The sequence below is a fragment of the Oryctolagus cuniculus genome, chromosome 12, assembly GCF_051225735.1.
Source record: "Oryctolagus cuniculus isolate XC-2025 breed Fujian yellow rabbit chromosome 12, ASM5122573v1, whole genome shotgun sequence".
NCBI classification, from domain to species: Eukaryota; Metazoa; Chordata; class Mammalia; order Lagomorpha; family Leporidae; genus Oryctolagus; species Oryctolagus cuniculus.
Window position 1 is genome coordinate 92296961 of NC_142878.1, and position 20950 is coordinate 92317910.

Here is a 20950-nt window from a genome sequence, read left to right on the forward strand (position 1 = left end):
TGACTGGCATTTCCAGAGGATTGTCCCAGCTCCCTGAATCCCAGAGGACCGTCCGGGGTGAGGTGAGGCACCCTGGCCTTGCCTGGAACCGCCAAGAGCCTGAGACCCCCCACCCCCACCCTGGCGTGAGCGCCGCTGCCCCGCCCCGCCCTGCTGGCGTGATGCGCTGATTTAAGTGCAGTGGCATCTGGCTTAAACTTCCATTTGCAGATTGCCGGGGCAGAAACTCCTTTTCTCAGACTTTCCCAGTCTGCCTGTAGAGCAGCTTCGTAGGGTGTCCCTTCCCAGCTCTTTCTCATCCAAGCTAAGGAGGTACAGGCGGGAGTTGGCTTTCATCTCCAGGCTCTGTGGCTGCTTTGATGTCCCAGGCTGCTGGAAATGGAACTGCTCTGGCTAGGGGCACTTTCATTTCCAATTGTGCTCCATGTTACGGGTTTTATTCACCAGGCCCAACAGAACTCCCACTGCAGGCAGAAGAGACAGGAACAGCTAGCCCCGGCCGGCCGGCGGCAATAATGTACCCCATGGGGCCGGCGCCGCGGCTCACTAGGCTAATCCTCCGCCTAGCGGCGCCGGCACACCGGGTTCTAGTCCCGGTTGGGGCTCTGGATTCTGTCCCGGTTGCCCCTCTTCCAGGCCAGCTCTCTGCTGTGGCCAGGGAGTGCAGTGGAGGATGGCCCAGGTGCTTGGGCCCTGCACCCCATGGGAGACCAGGAAAAGCACCTGGCTCTTGCCATCGGATCAGCGCGGTGCGCCGGCTGCAGTGCGCCGGCCGCGGCGGCCATTGGAGGGTGAACCAACGGCAAAAGGAAGACCTTTCTCTCTGTCTCTCTCTCTCACTGTCCACTCTGCCTGTCAAAAAAAAAAAAATAATGTACCCCATGGCATTCGTTCCCCAGGGGTCCTCGTGAGGACACGGCTGAGATGCTTAGGGAAGCGACTCATCTAAGGTCATCCGGCTGACCTGGGACGCTCTTTGCCTGCCGACACCTGGACGCGTGGGCAGCTACAAGAGTGTGGATTTGGATTCGAACCTGGCCGGGTGGCCTTAGACAACGCATCTGTCATGATGGAGCCTCGGGTTTCCCCTCTGAAGAGTGAGGGAGACAGAGAATCTTCCATGGAAACAAGAAGAGATTCCAAGGACGTCTCCTCCCCTTTGGTGCTTATTGTGGATGCCGGTTCCGTTTTTGGGCGCGCGCTGCACCTGTCCCTCGCCCCCTCTGATTCTCCTTCAACAAGTTGCTCCCCCACTCCTGGTGGAGGGGAGTCCTGCACAACCTGTCAGTCATGCAGAACTAGGCCCACCCACTCAGAAAGCCTCCCTGAAGGGGCCTGCAGAGCTTAATTTAGAGAGGCACCGAAGAGCCTGGTGTGGCCAATTAGAGGACACCCTTGGATTTTTTCCACTGAAGCCATTGGAGAAGATGAGCTGTCTCAACTGCTATTGCTAAATTGAGAGAATACAAATCCAAACATGCCCATCATGTCTTTCTGTACTGTGGGAAGGAAGGAAGGAAGGGAGGAAGGGAGGGAGGGACCTACGTGAAGACAAAAGACAACCGGCGCCCCCAGAAGCCAAGCAGAGGAGATAGAGAGTGAAGATTTCACCGACCCCAGGAAGCAGCCTCTGTACTGGCAACAGTTTCTTTCTCTTTTCATTCAAGCTAGTTTGACTTGAACTTGCAAGTGCCAGTTTTCGTGCTGACCGGCACAAAGAACCTCCTCGGCCAGGTGGGGCATTCAAGCGTGGGGTCCTGGCGTTGCTCCCCTGAGCTGGAATACGTGTGGCCAGCAGCAGCCCCGGAGTCTCTGGACTGGTGCGGGGTGGCCCATTTTGGGCCTGATCGGGGCGCCACACTCTGCAGCCGGCAGCCGTGGCCCGTGGAGCGGCTTTCTGAGCTCCCTGCCCCAGCTGCTTCACCAGTCGCTGACCCAGGCTGCCAGTGGTGCTGCAGTTCCAGCATCTTCCAGGCCTCAGGTGACTGCCATGTCGCTACAGCTCTGGCATGGACCCAGGGCTCCTTTTCCAAGAATGTGGGTCTGGGGTCCATGGCTGTGCTGAGCCAGAGTCCCGGTTTCCCTTGCAGCCAGCCCCACGAGAAGTCCTTCTACAAGTGCAGGCTCAGGCCCTGTGGCCCAGAGGGACCCTGGCTTCAGGGAGGACTCTGGGGGTGGGGCTTGGCCTCTAGGGAGGTGTGGTGGAAGGACACGTGGCCTGGAGTAAGTGAGTGAAGGCAGGGGCCAGGGTGGATGATCCACCCGCCTGCAGCTTCTGACGGTGAGCAACCCCCATCGACTGGGAAAAAGGAATCTCTGGCCAGCACGCGTCTGCGAGCTATCATCTCCCAAGTCCATTTTCAGGCTCAGAACCAAAATGCATATCTACCCCCCCCAACCCGCTGCCCGCTCCGCCTCCCCTCCCGGAAGGACGCGTCTGTGGGCACAGATGGCCCCGTGTCAGCGTCCCCGTGTGACGGCGATGTGAACAGGGAGGGAAGGCGACGTGTCTCGTGGCTGTAAAAATAGACATGCACGAGGAATGCATGAAGTGGGGCTCCTCCTCCGGCCACGCCAGGCGCAGTTCTAAACCCGGCGCGCACGGCTTTGGTATCCAGCCACCGGCATGGCAGAGCAGTGGTCTGTAACTTGACATTTAAAGAGTTTAAAAGAAATAGAAAGAGGCACGGGGATTTCTTTTCTTAAGCCAGTCTGGCTATTTCTGAATGGGATAAAAACCGATGCTGATGGGGATCAAATTCGCAGCATTTTTGAGCCCCAGCATCCGAGAGAGGATGGGGCAATAGCAGCTGCTCTGTGCACAAGGCCCCCTTCCACAAAGCCTCTGACGGTCGCAGTCTGGCTTCTGCTTGCATACCGCGAGTGATGGGGTGCTCTCTCCCTCCAGCAGAGGCCTTTCACTGTTGGATGCCACTGGCTACTACTGCAAAGCGCTCTTGGGAAAAACACCAGTGATTCTCTCTCCGAATCACTCCTACTTGCTGGCCTCCGCCCCAGCTCATGGAACCCCGGGCGTGGGCACCTGCAGGTGTCTCCTAGCGCCTGCTCTCTGCTCCCACGGCTGCCAGTCGTGGCCTGGGGGTCAAGGCTGCTTTGCCATCTGGCGCCACGTCTCTCCCGATCCTTCTCCCTGGCTCCCGGCTTTCACCCCATGGTGGGAGCCACAGATGCCTGCTGCTTGCTCCCCATGTTGTGGCCCGCCTGTGCCTCCCCTTCTAGGCACCTGCCCACGCCCCTGTGCTTCTCAGAGGCCAGCAGACACTGCTTTCTCTGTGGTCCATGGACCTGGAGAGCAACAGAGTGCGCATTTCCTGACCGTTGTGTTGTTTTCTCTACAGCAAAACCCTGGCCACCCCTTGACCCCTGTCTTGGTTTTTGATGCCTTGTGGCCCCAGGGATGGGAAGGATTGTCGCTCCCCTATTCGCGGAGGAACAACATAGGACCCTGCGCTGTTCTTTTGTCTGCTCGGCCCTTCCCGGGTTTGCTGCTGGTCCTTCCCGGGTTGGCTGGCCCACGGAGGTGGAGGGGCGGTTCCCCCTGCCACTTTCCCCACTTCCGCGGGGGAGCGGCACACCGCCACTGGCTCTCTCGGGGGCTGCTCAGATGTTATCTGGATGTTCCTGGTGCATGTTGTCTCTCTCCTCCTTTATAGTCCTCTTCCACCAATCCCGACTCTGCTACCCACACGCCGAGCACGCTGCCCTCCTCCAATCAGTAGCAAGATCAGCTCCTGCAGCTCATCAGTCAAATTGGCGAGAGGCAGCTGTGTAGAAGTTGTTTACTCCTCTCCCAGCGCCATATTGTGGGAGAGCAGATGCATAGAATAAGTCTTAATTCCAGTAACTTAGTCTAGTCCGAGTTGCTCCCAACAAAGGATAATGGACTCAATGTCACCAGTCTCAAGTTCCAATCGTGACCTTGTCCCTGGCTTGCAGCTCCCTCACTCTCATGGGGCTGCAGCTTCCACATCTGCCTTGTGGGAGGGGTTGCTGATTGATTGACACAATGAATGTAGCAAGTGTTAGACGGATATGGGATGCTTCCCAGGTACCGGCTGTGCTTGAGCTCATGGCTTTTTTTTAAGAGGAGGAAGTTGGGCTCAGATCCTTTTTATAACCTTGGACTTTGTATCAACAAATGTTTCTGGGGCACCTGCTATTTGTCTAGACCTGGGCAATGCACCTTGGAGGGTTAGATGCAAAGCTAGCAGGTGCCGCCCTGGGGAGGTAATGAGCCTGGGGGACTGGGTAGGATATTATTCAACTTGATGTTGTCTGGGCCTGCCTGAAAGTAGGGTCGGAGTTCTGAGAGGAGACCAGGAGAACAGATCCCAGGGTCAGCTGTAGGCAAGATCAGTTGATCCAGGAGAGCCAGGGTGACCAGGGAGGGCTTCCTGGAGGAGGCATCCTGCAGCCAGAGCTTGAAGGGCAGGTAACCTGCAGGGATGCATGAGAGAGGGCCATGTGGTCATGTGCTGCACTGGGTGCTCACTTGCATCTCCTCTGGGGTTGCAGCTGGAGGCCGGCTCAGAGCTGGGCGGCTCAGTGCCCAGGTGCTGATGGGAGAACCAAAGCTCCCACGGCCTGGAGAGGCAGAGCTGGGGTTTCCCACCAGGTGAATGGAGCCTCAGCAAGCTGATCAGGCTGTTCCGAGGGAAGATGCCCCCTCAGCCCTGCCCTCAGCCTACCTTGTGACCAAGTCCACCTGGGCCTCACTGGCCTGACCCCCGGGTGCCAATCCACGGAGGTGCCAGGGATTTAGGATGTGGCTTGGCGTGGAAAGCTGGGCCATCTCTTGGGAACTGGAACTAAGGAACTCAGGAGGGGACTCTGGCGTCCATGGGATGGAGGTGGGGCTGGGCCTGTGACAGGAGGCAGGAGGGCTGGGGAACTGCCAAGAAGCGCAACATGGCTCTCAGGCCCAGAGAGCTTGAGAAAGATGTGCTGGCAGGGAGAGTGCAGAGACCACTAGTGCAGAGGCCACGGAAGACGATGGCCACGCCGCCAGGCAGGCAGGCAGGCAGAGGGGCCGGGGTGTGGGTCTCTCCAGCTGGGCCCAGGTATGCCCGCCACCCACACCTGAGCTCTTAGCACCTCGTCATCTTTCCCAGGCAAGTGTATTCCTGGGGCCCTTGAGTGCCTCATTGGCGACCCCCTGTGTTCCGCTACAGCAGTGGGGCTGGAGGCTCCCCCGCTGTTGTGTGGGGAGGACAGGCTTGGGGACAAACCGAGGATGGAGGAGCACTGCACACGGGGACGCGTCGCCCCCTGCCCCACCGAGGTCTGGCTCTCAGCCTTGTGCACCTGTCGGCAGCTCTCAGATGGCTGGCGAGGCCACCAGTTCCATGGACAGAGTTGGTCAGGGATGACACTGGCAGTGGACTTCACCCAAGGAGGTGCCTGTGAAGAGTGGGGCGGTGGGTGAGCCAAGGTGGTACCCAGCATCCCTATTTGCCCAGGTTTGGGTTTGGCATCTCAGGAAGTGGGAGAGGGTCCCAGGGGCTGAGGCCGGTGTCCTGCAGCCTGACCAGTGGGGTGAGTGGGATGTGGGGGCCAGAAGGGGGGCCCTCCCTGGCACGGGTCAGCCGTCATTGCCACTACCCCAAGCACACCAGTGCAGTCCCACCAGCCCTCCATTCAAGACGCAAACCAAATACATCTTCTCTAATTTCCCAAGGCAGCGCGGGTGGGGAAGGGGCACAGGGGTTTCAGCCAGGCCTGTGCTGACTTCCAGCTTGGGCACTTTTCCTGGAGGCGGGCTCACTGGGTGTAATTCAGGGCTGCATGAGGACCCACGGCGACAGCACGGGCTTGGCACACCGCAGGTGCTCAGCCAGTGCATGGGCGCGGCACACCGCAGGTGCTCAGCCAGTGCAGGCTCTTCCCAACCCACTGAGCCAGGAGCAAAATCTCCCATCCTCCTCCCTTCTCTCCCTTCTCAGAAGGACCTGTCTGAGGAGGGCGAGTGGGGGCCACCCCCTTGGGCCCTACTCCTTCCGTGAAGAGAATCAGTGCTGAGGAGCCCGCGGAGCCCAGGCGAGCCCCAGGCAGGAGCCCTCGGTGCTCCTCCGTGTTCGAGGTGTTCTCACTGCCCGAGCGCCCCAGCAGGCTCACCACGATGGGTTCACTCTCAGCACCTTTGGAGAGCCCCCCTCTGCTTCTCCCCTCCCTCCCCTCCTCTCTCTCAATATTCCCTAAAGACAGATTCCTAAGTTCTGGAGCTATTGACTTAAAAGGTCCCTTAGAGCTGGGAATGAGGAAAATGAAGTTAAAAGACAGGTTTGGGGGCTGATGTTGTAGCACAGCAGGTAAAGCCGCTGCCTGTGACGCCGGCATCCCATATGGGCACCGGTTCTGGTCCTGGCTGCTCTGTTTCCAATCCAGCTCCCTGTAATGCACCTGGGAAAGCGGTGGAGGATGGCCCAAGTGCTTGGCTACCTGACACTCATATGGGAGACCCAGATGGACCCTGGCTCCTGGCTTCAGCCTGGCCCAGACCTGGCCATTGCAGCCATTTGTAGAGTAAACCAGCAGATGGAAGATCTCTCTTTTCTCCCCCTGTAATCTGCCTTTCAAACAAAATTAATATAAATCTTAAAAAAGAAATGTTTGCCTTGGTGCAAAATGTTTTTGAAATCCAGCATAGCTTTTTCAGCATAGACATTTTCCATGAACTTTTTGAAAACTCTTTGTGTTACTGAATCTGCACTGTGTCAGTCCCTCCTCCTGTTCTCCTCGTGTTCATTCTGAGAGAAAGGCCCTTGGTTGGTGGTCATTCATGTAGGTCAGTTTTGTTTTTGTTTTTTTTTAAGATTTATTTATTTAATTGAGAGGCAGAGTTACAGAGAGACAGAGACAGAGACAGAGAGGTCTTCCATCTGCTGGTTTACTCCCCAAATAGCTGCAATGGCAGGAGCTGGGCCATCCGAAGCCAGGAGCCAGGAGCTTCTGCAGGGTCTCCCACACAGGTGCAGTGGCCCAAGAACTTGGGCCATCCTCTGCTGCTTTCCCAGGCGCATTAGCAGGGAGCTAGATTGGAAGTAGAGCAGCTAGGACTCAAACCGGCACCCATATGGGATGCTTTACCCACTATGCCACGGCGCCGACCCCGTGGGTCAGTTTTGACCCGGGTCTCCGGGCTCCTGGTGCAGGGGACTCCTCCTCCAGCACGGGGGGCTGAGCACTTTGATGCCAGAAGCCGTGGTCAGAGAGCTGGTTGCTGGCTGTCCCGGTCCATGGAGCGGGCGGCAGAGTGGCTATGCTCCAGCCCAGTGGTCTGAAAGCAGCTTGAGAGGGCGCGTAGGAGGAAGCCGCATGCTTGCAGATGCTAACCATGTTTCATTCATTCATTCATTCATTCGAGAGATAAAGACAGAGCAGAGAGACAAAAGTCAGAGACAGAGAGAGAGACACAGAGAGTTTGCTCTCATCTGCTAGTTCCCTCCCCAAGTGTCTGCCATGTCTGGGGCTGGGCTGGGGAGGAGCCAGGAACCGGAAACTCAGCCCAGGGCTCCCATGTTGAATGGCAGGGGCCAAACCACCACTGCTTCCCAGGTTCTGCTTTGGCCCAAGGGCCGGGAATGGAACCCAGGTGCGCTGATGTGGGACGGAGGTATATTGGCTACCTAACTTCTGAGCCAGATACTCGCCCCACTGACTGTGTTTATATACCAAGAAGACTCCCAGTTTGTGGCTTTTTTTTTTAAAAAAAGATTTTACTTATTTTTATTTATTTGAAAGACTAGAGAGAGAGAGAGAATTTTCTATCTGCTGGTTCACACCCCAAATGCCTGGCCCACAACAGGCGCCCAGAACCCAAACTGGGTCTCCCACATGGGTGGCAGGAACCCAAGTACTGGACCCATTGCCTGCAGCTGCAGGGTGCACCCTGGCAAGAAGCTTGAGTTGGGCGCTGGAGCCAGGAACTGAGCCAGGCACTCTGACGTGGGACACGGGTGCTGTTGGCGTCTCAACTGCTGAGCCAAATGCCCACCCCAGAGTTCTATTTTGGATCCAGCATTCTCTGATTGGTCCTCCTCTGACTTCCCAGGGAGACACGCACATGTATGGGGGGATCTGTGAGGGTTTAACCCAGGAGTAAACGGGCAGTGAGGGCTGCAGAGTGTTCTGGAAGGACTTAGGGTGGCACTTCTCTGGGGGACACAGCCAGCACGCTGTGCTCCCAACTGGATTGGGTGTTCATTTGGGAAGGCCTCCGAGAGGGGCTGATGGAGGTGACAGAGGGGCTTGGTCCCCCACGCCCACTCCCAGGGTGCCCTGTGTGCCAGCACTCTCCGGGCTGGCTGTTACCTGCACCCCTCATTTCGCTGGGCGAGTCGTTGATTGCCCGGCTGCTGTCCCAGGTGTCCTAGCTCCTGGTGGGTGGAGGTGGAGACACTCTGAGACACGGTCTCCTGGCCAGCCGTTACAGGCCAGCGCCTCCTGAGCCTGGGCCGCAGCTGCTGAGCGGCCAGGGTGCTGGGAGCCGGGGAGAGCAAAGGCTCACGGCCTCCTTTGTTCTGTTTGCCCAGCCCGAGCAAACAAGCCACAATAAACTCAACGGCATTCAGAAGTGGACAATGCAAAGAGAAGTATCCTATAGAACAATAAAGCGGTTGGAGCCGTGGTTGCAGATCGCAGCTAATTCCCCTCAGAGGCACGGTGGCTTCCGCTGAATCCAGCATCCGATGGGATATGACTCAGAGTCTGCGATTTCACAGGCAGGACGTGGGCACCCATTTTAGCCAGGTCCTGTCAGGGGCACAAGGGAATCCCTTCCCCAGGGACGGAAAACATCAGTGAGAACAGAAGAAGAAATCAAAGCCTGAATGAGAGGCAACGGCGCCCCAGGCTCAGACACCCCCTCCAGGAAGCGTCTGTCCTCCGGGAACCCAGCACTGCTCCCTCCCTTCTGCAGCCCCAGCACGCGGCTGGCACTTAAGCAGTGCAGAGAGTTAGGTTTAGAGCCAGCTTCTTTGTGTCTGTCTCTCTGCGATGGGCGCAACGTGCATGTTAATTTCCAGTCCAGGCTCTTACAGAGACAAAAATACTAAGTGGAGACTAGTGACGTGTACAAATAGGAGCAGGGTTTCTTGAACAGTAAGGGAATGGGCACCCATCCACAAGGGAGTGTGGGCGGGCCCACACAGAGAAGTGTCCATCATGAGTGACCAGGGGGTTGTCTGTGAAAGAGAGAAAAACAAAACAAAACAAAACAAACAGGAGCCTGACCACTGAGTGTGATCTGTGGTGAAAAGAGACCTCTGGGCCAGCGCCGCGGCTCAATAGGCTAATCCTCCACCTTGCGGCGCCGGCACACTGGGTTCTAGTCCCGGTCGGGGCACCGGATTCTGTCCCGGTTGCCCCTCTTCCAGGCCAGCTCTCTGCTGTGGCCAGGGAGTGCAGTGGAGGATGACCCAAGTACTTGGGCCCTGCACCCCATGGGAGACCAAGATAAGTACCTGGCTCCTGCCATCGGATCAGCACGGTGCACCGGCCGCAGTGCGCCAGCCGCGGCGGCCATTGGAGGGTGAACCAACGGCAAAGGAAGACCTTTCTCTCTGTCTCTCTCTCTCACTGTCCACTCTGCCTGTCAAAAAAAAAAAAAAAAAAAAAAAAAGAAGAAGAAAGGAAAGAGACCTCTGTCCCACTAACACCTCTTCTTATCAGGTAGGGGTGGCACCCCAATCTGATACACACCCGGGGTGGGGTCTTAGCAGATGCCCTGGTCCCAGATGAGACAGGTGCAGCCTGTAGAGGTGGGTGCCTCAGGCTGACAGTTGAAGAGACAAACTACTCAGCAGGGGTACAAGAAGCCTAGCTCCCCTGAACTTCAACTGCCTGGTTACACCGCGTCAGTTAGACCAGGGCTCGGCAAAGGACGGCCCGTGTGGTTTTTGCGGATAAAGTTTTATTGGAACACGCCACGCTCATTGATGCATGTCTGTGGTTGCTTTTGTGCTAGACGGGCAGTGGTGGGTTGCTGCAAAGCTGGAAGTATCCCTATCTGGCCCCTATCAGACCAAGGGCTGGCGCAGGGCAGGGGCTGGGTCCTACTCCTGTGGCAGCCTCCTTGGGCTTCGCAGGAGGTAGACTCCATAAATACTTAATTAAGGGAGAAGTGTCCAGCCTGGAGAAAATAAAGAGTGTCAGGGGAAACAGTTCAGTTACTTAAGAGCAGGAGCCGATTTCAAGGACTTTAAAAGCCTTCATTTACATACCCGGAGTTGATAAACTAATTGCACAGCAATCTTGTCCTACCCAGCACAGCGGCCCCCTAAGGTCCTGTTAGATAACACCTTGTTAACCAAGTTCAAGGAAGTGTGCCGCTCCTTGGATATCAAGTGCCTTCAATTTCTGTTGTCCATGCCTGACTCTCCCCACCACGCCAGTCTCTCTCTAGTCTGAATTAGACATTAGATTGACATTTCTGCTCAATTGGTAATGACTGTGAAAATGATCACTGCCTCACTTTAAGGATAGCATTTCTCAGACCAGGTCAAGGGCAGCTCCACTGTATCTGTCATGCGCAGGAGACTTGGAACCAGGAACTTTCCAGGGTCTAAGGAAAGAATTGCAACTTGGACGGTTAACAAATGTTGCCTTCTGTGGGTCGTTATGGTGGTGCACTGGTTAAGCTGCTGCTTATGACACTGGCATCCCATATTAGAGGGGTGGTTCAAGTCTCAGCTGCTCAGCTTCCAACCCAGCATTTCTGTTAATGTGCCTAGGAAGGTAGAAGATGATGGTCCAAGTGCTTGAGCCCCTGCCCCCTGCCACCCACATGGGAGACCACCGTGGAGTTCCAGGCTCTTGGCTTCAGCCTGGCCCAGCTCCGAACATTGTGGCTGTTTGGGAAGTGAACCAGTGGGTAGAAGATCTCTCTCTCTCTCTCTCCCGTCATGCTGCCTTTCAAATAAATAAAATAAATCTTCAAAAAATGAATTGCCTCTGAAATGAACATTCTTTGCAACTCAACAAAACCAGTATAAAAGAAAGTCTCATTGAAAATATGCTTAGGCCAACTCTGAAGCAACTTCTTGAGTTATTTATGAATTCAGCAAACAGGGAAGCAGGTGTGTTTAAGACATTTAGTGCGATGCAGAGGCGGGGCCTCAAGATGTGGGCACGGGAGGAAATGTACTCTTCACGGGGCCCACAGCCACGCCATGTGGAGAACAGGAGGCAATGGTGTGCACCTGCACCTGCAAGGTTTGCACAAGCATGTGCTGAGCCGGGGCCTCCGCTAGGGCACTTCACAGTGCCCAGTGCAGGTGGGAGGCTGCTTCATCAGCCGGAGGGTGAATGCTGCCCACGGTGGGTGGGTGGTTAGACCACCTGCAGTACAACAAGCCAAGATTCCTGTGAACCCTGTAAAGCTCTGATTCTGTGAACCCTGTGAAGGTTCTGAGAATTCCTGCAGCTCAGAAAGTTAACTTTATTCAGAGTTTTCAAAACTTTGCCATAGAGCCCCGCTGTGGTTTGAGTACGACCTCTGAAATCATGTTTTAGAATTAGCCTCCAAGCTCATGTGCAATGATCATTGGGGGTGGGGCCTTTGTGAGGCAGTGAGGGTTGGATGAGGTCGTGAGGGTGGGAGCTTTAAAAGAAGGAGCAGGGAGCTGGATCGGAAGTGGAGCAGCCGGGACTTGAACCGGCACCCATACGGGATGCTGGCATCGCAGGCAGATGCTTAACTTACTACGCCACAGTGCCAGCCCCTGGGGGAATATTTCTAAACACCTGAGAAACAGGCTGGGAGAGACGGCCTTTGACCCTCCCACCTGCCTGTGCCCGCTCCCACAGCCCACTTCATTTCATATAAGAGGGACTCGAGCCCAGGAATGAGGCCCCCTGCTGTCCCGGGCAGAGTTGGGCTTCTCCCTCGACCCTGACCTCAGCTTACAGAGGCAGCCAGCCTGGAAGGTGTTTGTCTGCAGGCTCAGATCTCCCTAAGAGGGATTTCGAGGGTAGTAACACCCCCCCCCCAATAAATAAATAAATAACAATAAAATCTGCGACCCAGACTTTGGTTGGAATTTTCAAAGCATGGGCCGTGTTGGTTCAAAACGATGGCCAGCGGAGCTGGAAGTATAGATTTCTGCATCTGTCTTGTGGTGGCATCGTCTAGACGTCGAGTTCTCTGGGAGTCTGGTCTGAGACGGGCTGTGACGTGACGATGAGGAGCCTGCTGTTCCAACACTGGACAGAGTTTTGGGAGAGTGACAGCCGAGCCTCAAGCCAAGCCAGAGCCCTTCTGAGCGTGGTCCCCATACAACCGGCTGCACAGATCATCGTCCCAGGAGCCGGCCCTGGTTTGGCGCCCGTATGTGTTTCTTTCTTTGCAAGTTCAAAGTCTACGTGGCCAGTCCAGGGGTTTGGGAGCGAGGACTGGGCCCCAGGCGCCGTGATCAGCGGTCTCCAGTCTTTCCCATGGTCCCTGCAGGAGGACGCCATCCTGCCCATTGCACAGGAAGCTCTGAGAAGTTAGGTAACTCGCCCGAGGCCACACAGCTGGGATTCTGCCCCCAGCCGCTGGACGCTGAAGCAGCCAATCACTGCTTATTCCCTCTGAGAAGCCTCTGCTTAAAGAATCTTCTCTTGGCCACAGCCTTCTCCGGTTCTTCTTGTCTCCATGAAGCCGGGTGCCAAAGGAGAGATGGCCCACGAGGTTTTCAAGTCCCCCTTTTTCCATTATAAAATGTAGTACTGAGGAGTGTCCTGAGGGTGGCACTGCTCTGGGCTCCCGTGGAAGATAGTAAGGGGTTTCTGAATGGACTGGGACCCAGAGTGGGCAGATGGCTGAGGTCCCTGCTGCCTACGCCCAGCCTCTGCTTGCGCAGCCGGGTCACCTGTCTCGGGCTAAGGACGGGATGTGAGGGTGAGGGCGGGGACTGCACGGTTTCTGTGGCTTTCCTCGTGGTGGCCTCCACTACAGTCCCCCACTCCTGGTCTGGCACCCTGAGGCCTGAGTAGCCAGCTGCCTTGAGAGCCAGGTTTCTCTGGGATTCTTTGCCCCCGACCAGCTCTGGTTCATGCACAGCTCAGGGGGCAGAGAAAGCACCAAGATTTCCAGGTCTCCTCCCTGCTCTGCCCTTGCCTTTGCCTCGATGTTCCGCTTCGTGTCTTCCAAGCTCCAGGCTGGCCCCTAGCAAGTTTGCGCGTGAGGCAGCTGCCTCCCAGAAGAGGAGCAAGTCCCCGCTGGACTTAGGCGGAGAACAGAATCAGTCCCCAACCGCGATCTCTCTGCAAAGTTGTTATTAGATTCTGTGCCTGGTCCTGACCTGGATTTAAAGATTTGCAAGAAGACAAATTCCAAACAGATGCCCATTAGGGCCCTGACAGCGGCAGCTTAAAGATAACATTTACATTCAGCCTGGGGTTGTAGCTCTCTGCTCCCCGCTCGGCCCCGCGGCTGCCTCCGGCGGGATCAATACCTCGGCCGAGGTTACACGGAGGTGGCCACGTTCTCCTAAGCTGTTTGCACAGCGCGCGGTTTGCTCTGCTAACACGCCAGGCACTTCTTCCAACCGGCCTGTTTGTCCAGTATTAGAACTGTTTGCCGAAACACCTAGCCCAATCCGAAGGGGCTCAGCTTTCTAAACAGTTGGTCCCCGAATCTGTCAATCAATAACACCAATTGGGTTCCTGATGCGAGCGGGGCCAAGTCCAATATTTGCCCACACAGCGCCCCCGCCCCTCGCACCTGGCTGTCCCTCAGTCTGACAAGGAGGCCGTTTGCCGAAGCGCAGGCTGCCGGGAAGGCGGGACGCTGGGCACGGAGACCGATTCCAAGAAAGCAGGGCACACGGGCAAACTCGATGGCGCCTTTAAGGGAGGCAATTTACTGAGATGCGCAGCGGTGACTGGCTCAGCCAGTGCTGGTGGAAAGCAAAGGGGCAGGTTCGGACTCTGGGGTCCCCAGCGCTGGCAGAGAAAGCTGGGTTGGATCCAGGGGTTGGCCTGAAGCCCCAGGCCATCAGAGGGGCGCACGGATGGTCTTAGGCCCGTGAGACGTCAACTCCCAAAAAGGACCAAGAGGGGAAGAGAAACAGGGTCTTAAAAAGAGCATTCCATGGGCCTTTTGTAAGGCAGCTGTGCTCACCACCATACCACCAACACCTCCTTCTATGGGCCTTTTGGAGAGAGGGAAAATGACTGGGAACTCAACGGAGGAGTTAGAAGTATTCTGCCTTGTGAGTGCACAAAAACGCTCCTAAATGGTTCTCCTTAATACGGTTGGTTTTATGACTGGATTTTACCTATAAATAAGAAAGAAAGAAGGGGTGACTCCTAGTGAACCGTGTTCGTTTGCATTTGAAGGGACTGTAATGCCTAACTCAGGGCTTAATAAATGTGTATTGAAAGAACAACCTAACATTTGCACAGTCAACAAAGCTCTTTGTTATACATGAGCTCATTTCACCCTGCGAAAACCCACCGAGGCGGACGGGTGAGGGGTGAGCATGAGCGTTCTCACCCACTCAAGGGACAGCGGCTTCCTCGGGTGTGGCCCAGGGAGCCGTGGGGGTGCCGGCCCTCCGTCCCCCAGGCTCCGGCTCTGAAGTCCGCACCATGTGTCTGCCTCATGGTCCCAGGCAGAGAAAGAAGTAGGGATTTGGAAACATTCCTTCCCTTCTTTCCTCTGCTTTTAGGAAGAATCTTGATAAAAAAGAAACTGGACGATCAGGTGTCCCCCAACCCCCAGCCTTCCCATGGCTCCTAGCGCAGGGCTTGATAAATATTTGCTGACTCAGCCAGCGGCAGCTGCAGGGCCCCGTCCCCCAGCGGCGGTGTCCCCAGCAAAACTAACGGGCAGCCACAAGACCTTGGCTGAGCTGTGTCTGGAAGCAGGGGTGGGGTGGGGGCCCGGGGGTGACGCCCAGAAGCCTTTGATGGAGGCCGGTGTCCTCAGGGGAGCCTGGTGGTGGGCTGGGCCACGTTCCCACTGACCCCTGTTGGTCCAGGAGTGCCAGTGGCAGCTGAGGGGCTGCAGTGGCCCGGAGGCGGCATGGGTGTCACCATGCATCTATTCCCATCCCTGCTCCTCTTGCCCGGGGACCCTGGGGTGCAGCTTCAGTGTCTGAGCACGGCTGGAGCGGACCCTGAAGGGTTTGGGGGCACCCAGCACAGTGCTCTGTCCGAGACAGAGACGCAGGAAGTCCTGCTTTCCCGGGGGGCCACCTTGGAGAGGCTCAGAAAGGCATGGGGTAGGGCCCGGGGCAGAAGGGCCACCCCTCAACCGACCTGGAGCCAGGGCTGTGAGGGGGCTCAGTGAGACCTCTGCGGGGACGCGTTCAGGGCTGGGAGTGGGGCGGGGGTGTAAGAAGAGTGGTGTCGCTGGCTGCAGGACAGCTGCTGGCTGGGTTTGGGGTAAGGAGAGAGGAGGGCAGGTGCGGAGTCCCCGAAGGCCTCTGCCCCATGGCGCCTGGTGGCAGTGGGACAGGGCTGCCCTGGGCCAGTGCACAGGCTGCTTTCCAGCTCTGATGCCCCTCCTGCCCCTCCAAGAGCCCCACTGGCCCCGGGCTTGGAGCGGAGCTCTGGGACCTGGGGCCGCAAGGCGAACGGGAAAAGCTGCGGCTGCTTGTTCGAAAGCTGAGAGTGTTCACGATGGTGTGCAACGGAGCACAAGCCAAGCACCTGTCCCTCTGGGGACATGGCCTGCTTGGCCGCACAGGGCCCAGCCTCCCATGGCTGTCGTAGTGGGTGCGCTGTGTGGAGAAGGAGCAGGCAGGGGTCGCTGTTGCGGCTCCGTGGGTTCAGCCAGTGCCTGTGACACCGGCATCCCATATTGGAGCACAGATTCGAATCCTTAGCTGCTCCCTTCACGTCCAGCCAGCACCTGGGAAGGCGGGGGAAGATGGCTCAAGTACTTGGGCCCCTGCCACCCACATGGGAGATCTGGGTTCCTGGCTCCTGGCTTCATCTTGGCCCAGATCTGGCTGTTGTGCCATTTGGGGGAGTGAACCAGCAAATGGAAGATTCTCTCTCTCTCTCTCTCTCTCTGTAACTCTGCCATTCAAATAAGTAAAATAAATCTTAAAAAAAAAAAAAGAAAGAAAGAAAGAAAGAAAGAAAGAAAGAAAGAAAGAAAGAAAGAAAGAAAAGAGTCCAGAGAGATCACGTAGGAGTTGTAGGGTGCCGCCTAGCCCCTCTTGGGCTCTGTGTGATACCGTGGCAGCCTAAATCATAATAACAATAATACAAATAAAAAGCAAGAGGCGGAGCTGGGGTTCCTTCCTTCTCAGGGCCGGTCCCTCCCTCTCCCCATGGCCCCACCCTTGCACTCCCGGGAGGATCTCCGACCAGGAAAAGCCGTCCATGGATGGGAAACTGAAAGGTGGCAGACTGCAAGAGAGGAGACAGGACAGACTTGGTGCCCTGGGAAGTGCTTAGGGAATGGTGGGAACTGTGGTAGCGTGGAAGCTTTGAGCCACACTTAAGGCCACTGAAATTCAAAAGAAAGCAAATTTAAATGGAGGCTTCTGCAAGCTCACTTGGCAGTGAGAATCATTTTCCTTGGAAACACGCAGCTGAAGGTGTGCGTCAGGCTGACGCCATGGGGGAGTTAGAAGGCCCTGAGCTCCGGCCAGCTGAGCTATGAACTTGGCTTTGAGCTCCTCGGTGGTGAAGGCATCAGAGCCGCATCAGGGCGGCCCGGCCCATCACCTGCTCCTCACTGTCGGTGAGGGAGAAGCACGCAGTCTCAGGGATGCCTGGGGGATGCCTGGGCACAGTCTCAGGGATGCCCCCGGGGGAGGCAGCGAGCAGGTGCAGGTGTTTTAAAACAGACCCATCAGCCCCGTGAGCTTCTCTGAATTTGCCCTCTGTCATGGCACGCGGGCGGTGGCTTTTCCCGCCATGCCACAGCGCCGGCCCCCAAAATGCAGGTCTTGATCTGACTCAGAGACGCTGTCACACTCAGACACCACCTGGTGGGAATCTGTACAAACGCGGTCAGTCCTGGGCCGCGGCTGCCTGGGCCTTCTGCCCACGGCAAGAAGCTGATGGACGGAAGAAAACGCGTGAAGATCTTTGCACTCAGTGGAAGCGTTTCCAAGTGCTTTCTGAGACACCCTGTTCCGCACCAATAATTGATAGACTAACCTCAAATTGCTCTTATTTGTTCGTTAACGTGAGTCCCCCAAGGGCTCGCCGCGCAACACTATTAGCCTGCATTGAGTAATAGATTTGAAAGTAATAAAACGACATTATTTTTAAATTATTTTTTAATGTGGACTTTCCAGCCATTGACTGTCCTCTCTGATAGATCTGAATTAGTGAGCTTTAATTGTGTGTAAAAAAGCAATAAAATCATCATTACCAAAATGATGGGGCGCCTCGTTCGTGGGTGCATCACGTGCTCCACTCCTCTTGAGTCTCGCCAAATCCGAGCGCTTGCAGCACAGGCAGAGCTCAGAGCTCAGGATCTGAGGGATGGGCGGAGCCAGGGGGCCAGGGGCACGCCCTCGGCAACACCCACCGGGTGCAGCTGGGGGGCGAACCCAACAGGGCCCTGAGTGAGGCTGAGCCCTGGGGCCCAGGGGGCCCCTGAGTTAATAAAAATAGGAAAGTGAGAAACAAAAAGGAAAAGAAAACTGGAGACGGCATGGCACCCGAGGACTCGCCGCCGCGTATTCTCTCAGGGTGGCTGTCTCTGCGGGCCAGGCAGTTGTACCCTGAGCACCGGGGGAGGGGGCACAGGAGACCACAGGGGAATGGTGAGCTGCTTGGCTTTGCAGGTCGGCCTGCCTAGGCAGGTGGCAGGGCATTTGGTGAAACACCTGCCCAGATGTTGCAGTGAGGGTATTTTATTTTAAAGATTTATTTTATTTATTTGAAAGGCAGTTGGAGAGAGAGAGAGAGAGATTTTTCATCTGCTGGATCACTCCCCAGATGGCTACAACTGGGGCTGGGTCAGGTCAAAGCCAGCAACTCCATCTGGGTCTCCCACATGGGTATAGGGGCCCAAGCACTTGGGTCATCTTCTGCTGTTTCCCCAGGTGCATTAACAGGGAGCTAGATTGGAAGTGGAGCAGCCTGGACTTGAACCAGCCCCCATATGGGATGCTGGCCTTGCAGTCTGTGGTTTAACCAGCTGTGCCACAGTGCTGGCCCCGGAAAGTATTTTTAAAAATAAGGTTAAGGCACCAGCACTGAGGCCTAGCATGTTAAGCCACTGCCTGCAACCCCAATGTCCCATATGGAGACTGGTTCATGTCCTGGCTGCTCTACTCTTATTCCAGCTTCCTGCTAAAGCGCCTGGGAGAACAGCAGAAGATGGCCCAAGTGTTTGGGCCCCTGTACCCACTTGGGAGACCCGAATGAAGCTCCTGACTCCTGGGGTTGGCCTGGCCAAGTCACAGGCATTGTAGCCATTTGGGAAGTGAACCAGCAGATGGAGGATCTCTCTCTCTCTCTCTCTCTCTTTCTCTCTCTCTCTTTCTTTCTCCCCCTTTAAGTCTGCCTTTCAATTAAATAAATAAACAAATCTGAAAGCACGTGTTCCCAGGATCTATTATTCTATTGTTCCAAGCCAACACTAGCTATAGAGGAGCCTTTCAAGGCAGTGAAATACAGCCCTCTCATTCTGCACACAGGGAAATGGAGTCTCTGAGCATTTCCTTTTTTTTTTTTTTAAAGATGTATTTATTTGTTTGAAAGGCAGAGTTACAGAGAGGGAGAGGCAGAGAGAGAAAGAGAGAAAGAGAGAAAGAGAGAGAGAGAGTCAGAGTCTTCCATCTACTGGTTCACTCCCCAGGTGGTCTAGCTGTGCCGATCCAAAGCCAGGAGCCAGGAGCTTCCTCTGGGTCTCCCACGGGGTGCAGGGCCCAAGCACTTGGGCCATCCTCCACTGCTCTCCCAGGCCACAGCAGAGAGCTGGATTGGAAGTGGAGCAGCTGGGACTTGAACTGGCGCCCATATGGGATGCCTGCACTGTAGGTGGCGGCTTTACCTGCTATGTCACAGCACCGGCCCCAAGCATTTGCTGTGTCAAAGCGACAAAGGTGACGGGCCTCTTTCTCCACAGAGTTGCCAGCCACTGTTCATACACAGCTTGTCCTGGTGCACTGTTCCTGTGACTGTGGTAAAATACGATGGGGGCGGAGGAGGTCCTCCTAGCAACCAGAGACTGGATGGTGAGGAGAGGGGCGGTGGGCTGAGGGGTCACTGCTGTCCCGCCAGGGAAGGCCCAGCCCCGCTTATTATGCATTCTTCTGAGTACGGAGACCCGCCGATGGTGTGGCTCCTTCCAGAGGTGGAACTCAGCCTCCAGACGGCCACAGACCAGCAGCTGAGAGGTGGCCGGGCCGAAGGAAACCCAGAGCTCTTCAAGGAAAGGCAAAAGACAGAAACATCAAACCAGCCCGCCTAACCCAGCACGGCCAGCCCAGCACTTTCCTCCTGAGACTGGGAAGCGCAGCAGGACTGGGCCAGAATCTTGGGGTAGGGAGGCAGGCACCGCACCCACGCACCCCGCAAGTGAGGTTCAAGACAGGGCAACTCACTTCCCCCAGGAGGAGGAAGCAGAGAGGAGTGGTAGATTCAGCCGCAGACATAGGCAGAGGTGGGTGCCCCGTCTCTCCCCTGCCAGCCTCTCTCACTGTCAGGGGCTCACTCCCTTGCTTTTCCAGTCCCAGAGTTCTTTCTGTCAATGCAGAGGATCCCACGGGAGGCGGCAGGTGGGCTGGGCTCAGATCCAGCTCAGGCAACCAAGGCAGGGGCAGAGCCCGTTAGGAGCACATGGCGTGGTGGTGGTGGTGGTCATGGTGGTGGTGGTGGGGGGGGCAGGAGGAAACCGCAAAGCAGAAAGCTAGGAAGACAAAGGCTGTTGTGCTCCCTTGACAGAGGAAGAACCCGAGACGTGGAGAAGCCGAGAAAGCAATGAACAGCTGAGGCGGGAGAGGACCTGCCCTGGTTTGGACAAGAGCTCATGTGGATTGAAGCCACGAAGCCCTGGGTGAGTGGTGCTAACAGGGTGGACGCTTGATGCAGGTGCAGTGGGAAGACCTGGGGTGGCTACGGCCATGACCTTGGGAGGCAGACTCTGTGGGAGGGTTGGTTATAGAAAAGCCGAGCTGGACCCCACCACCCTCTCGGCTGCACAAGCATGCCCTCACCAGGGGTCAGGGAACCAACCTTGGACAGAGACGCTCCACAACTCTGAGCTGCGAGAAGCCGCCTCCCTTCCGAAGTCGCCCGTCTCCAGGGTTTCGCTGCAGCCATGAGAAGACAACTCTCACTGCCTCACCTCGCATCCTGTGTCTTCTCCAGGGCACCCTCCAAGACCACTCCAAGAAAATCCCATTCCCTGCCTTCCCCTCCCCGCTCCCAGGCTGCGCAGGTGGCGGGCGGCTCCTCCCGCTCAGGAGAACCCAGTAACCATGATTTGGGAGTCCCCATCCGGAGTCAGCAGCTGGGGCACTCCGACGACAGCCTGTGTGCACGTGTGGTTGCCTCTCTCTGCTTCTGCCATTTGAGCGGAGGAGCCCCTGAGCTGGTGTCACCGTGAGGTCCAGTTGACTCGAGTGAAGTGCCCATTCATTACAAAGCTATGCAGAATGCAAGAGGAAATTCAGGGAGCCTCAGAGATGGCCACAGAGGGACCGGAGACAGGCAGACGAGAACCAAAAGGAGCCAACTCAACAGGGGACCCCCAGGGCTGCCGGGTCAGGTAGGACGGCTGGCTCCTGGGGCCTGGGGGGGGGGTCTTGGAGTGGCTGCCCTGAGGGACCCCAGGGCTGCCATGGAGCAGTGACTGCTGGGATGCGGCCCCATTTTCCTGCCATTGTTGTGCCCTGGTCATCCTGCTGGACACTGAATTTCAGCGGGAAGCAGACAGCTGGCTTCCGGTGTGGGGTCTCCTGGTTAACGCGCCCCATCTGCACGTGAGGCTGGGGTTAGCACAGCTGAGACCCCACCATCCCAC

The 20950-nt window shown here is 56.5% G+C and overlaps 1 long non-coding RNA gene across 6 annotated transcripts in view; it reads left to right on the forward strand.

The window, feature by feature from the left end:
• The window catches only part of LOC108175770 (uncharacterized), a 105414-nt gene that overhangs the window by 41179 nt on the left and 43285 nt on the right, over positions 1 to 20950 (forward strand). For 2 of the 6 annotated variants that reach the window (XR_016218298.1, XR_016218297.1), the window contains exon 2: positions 19870 to 20695. This is a non-coding gene — a long non-coding RNA (uncharacterized LOC108175770). Of the gene's footprint in view, positions 1 to 899; positions 12007 to 19869; positions 20696 to 20950 lie in introns of those variants that run through there. The other 4 variants (XR_011380950.2, XR_001792431.4, XR_016218296.1 and 1 more) reach the window with 3 other exon arrangements.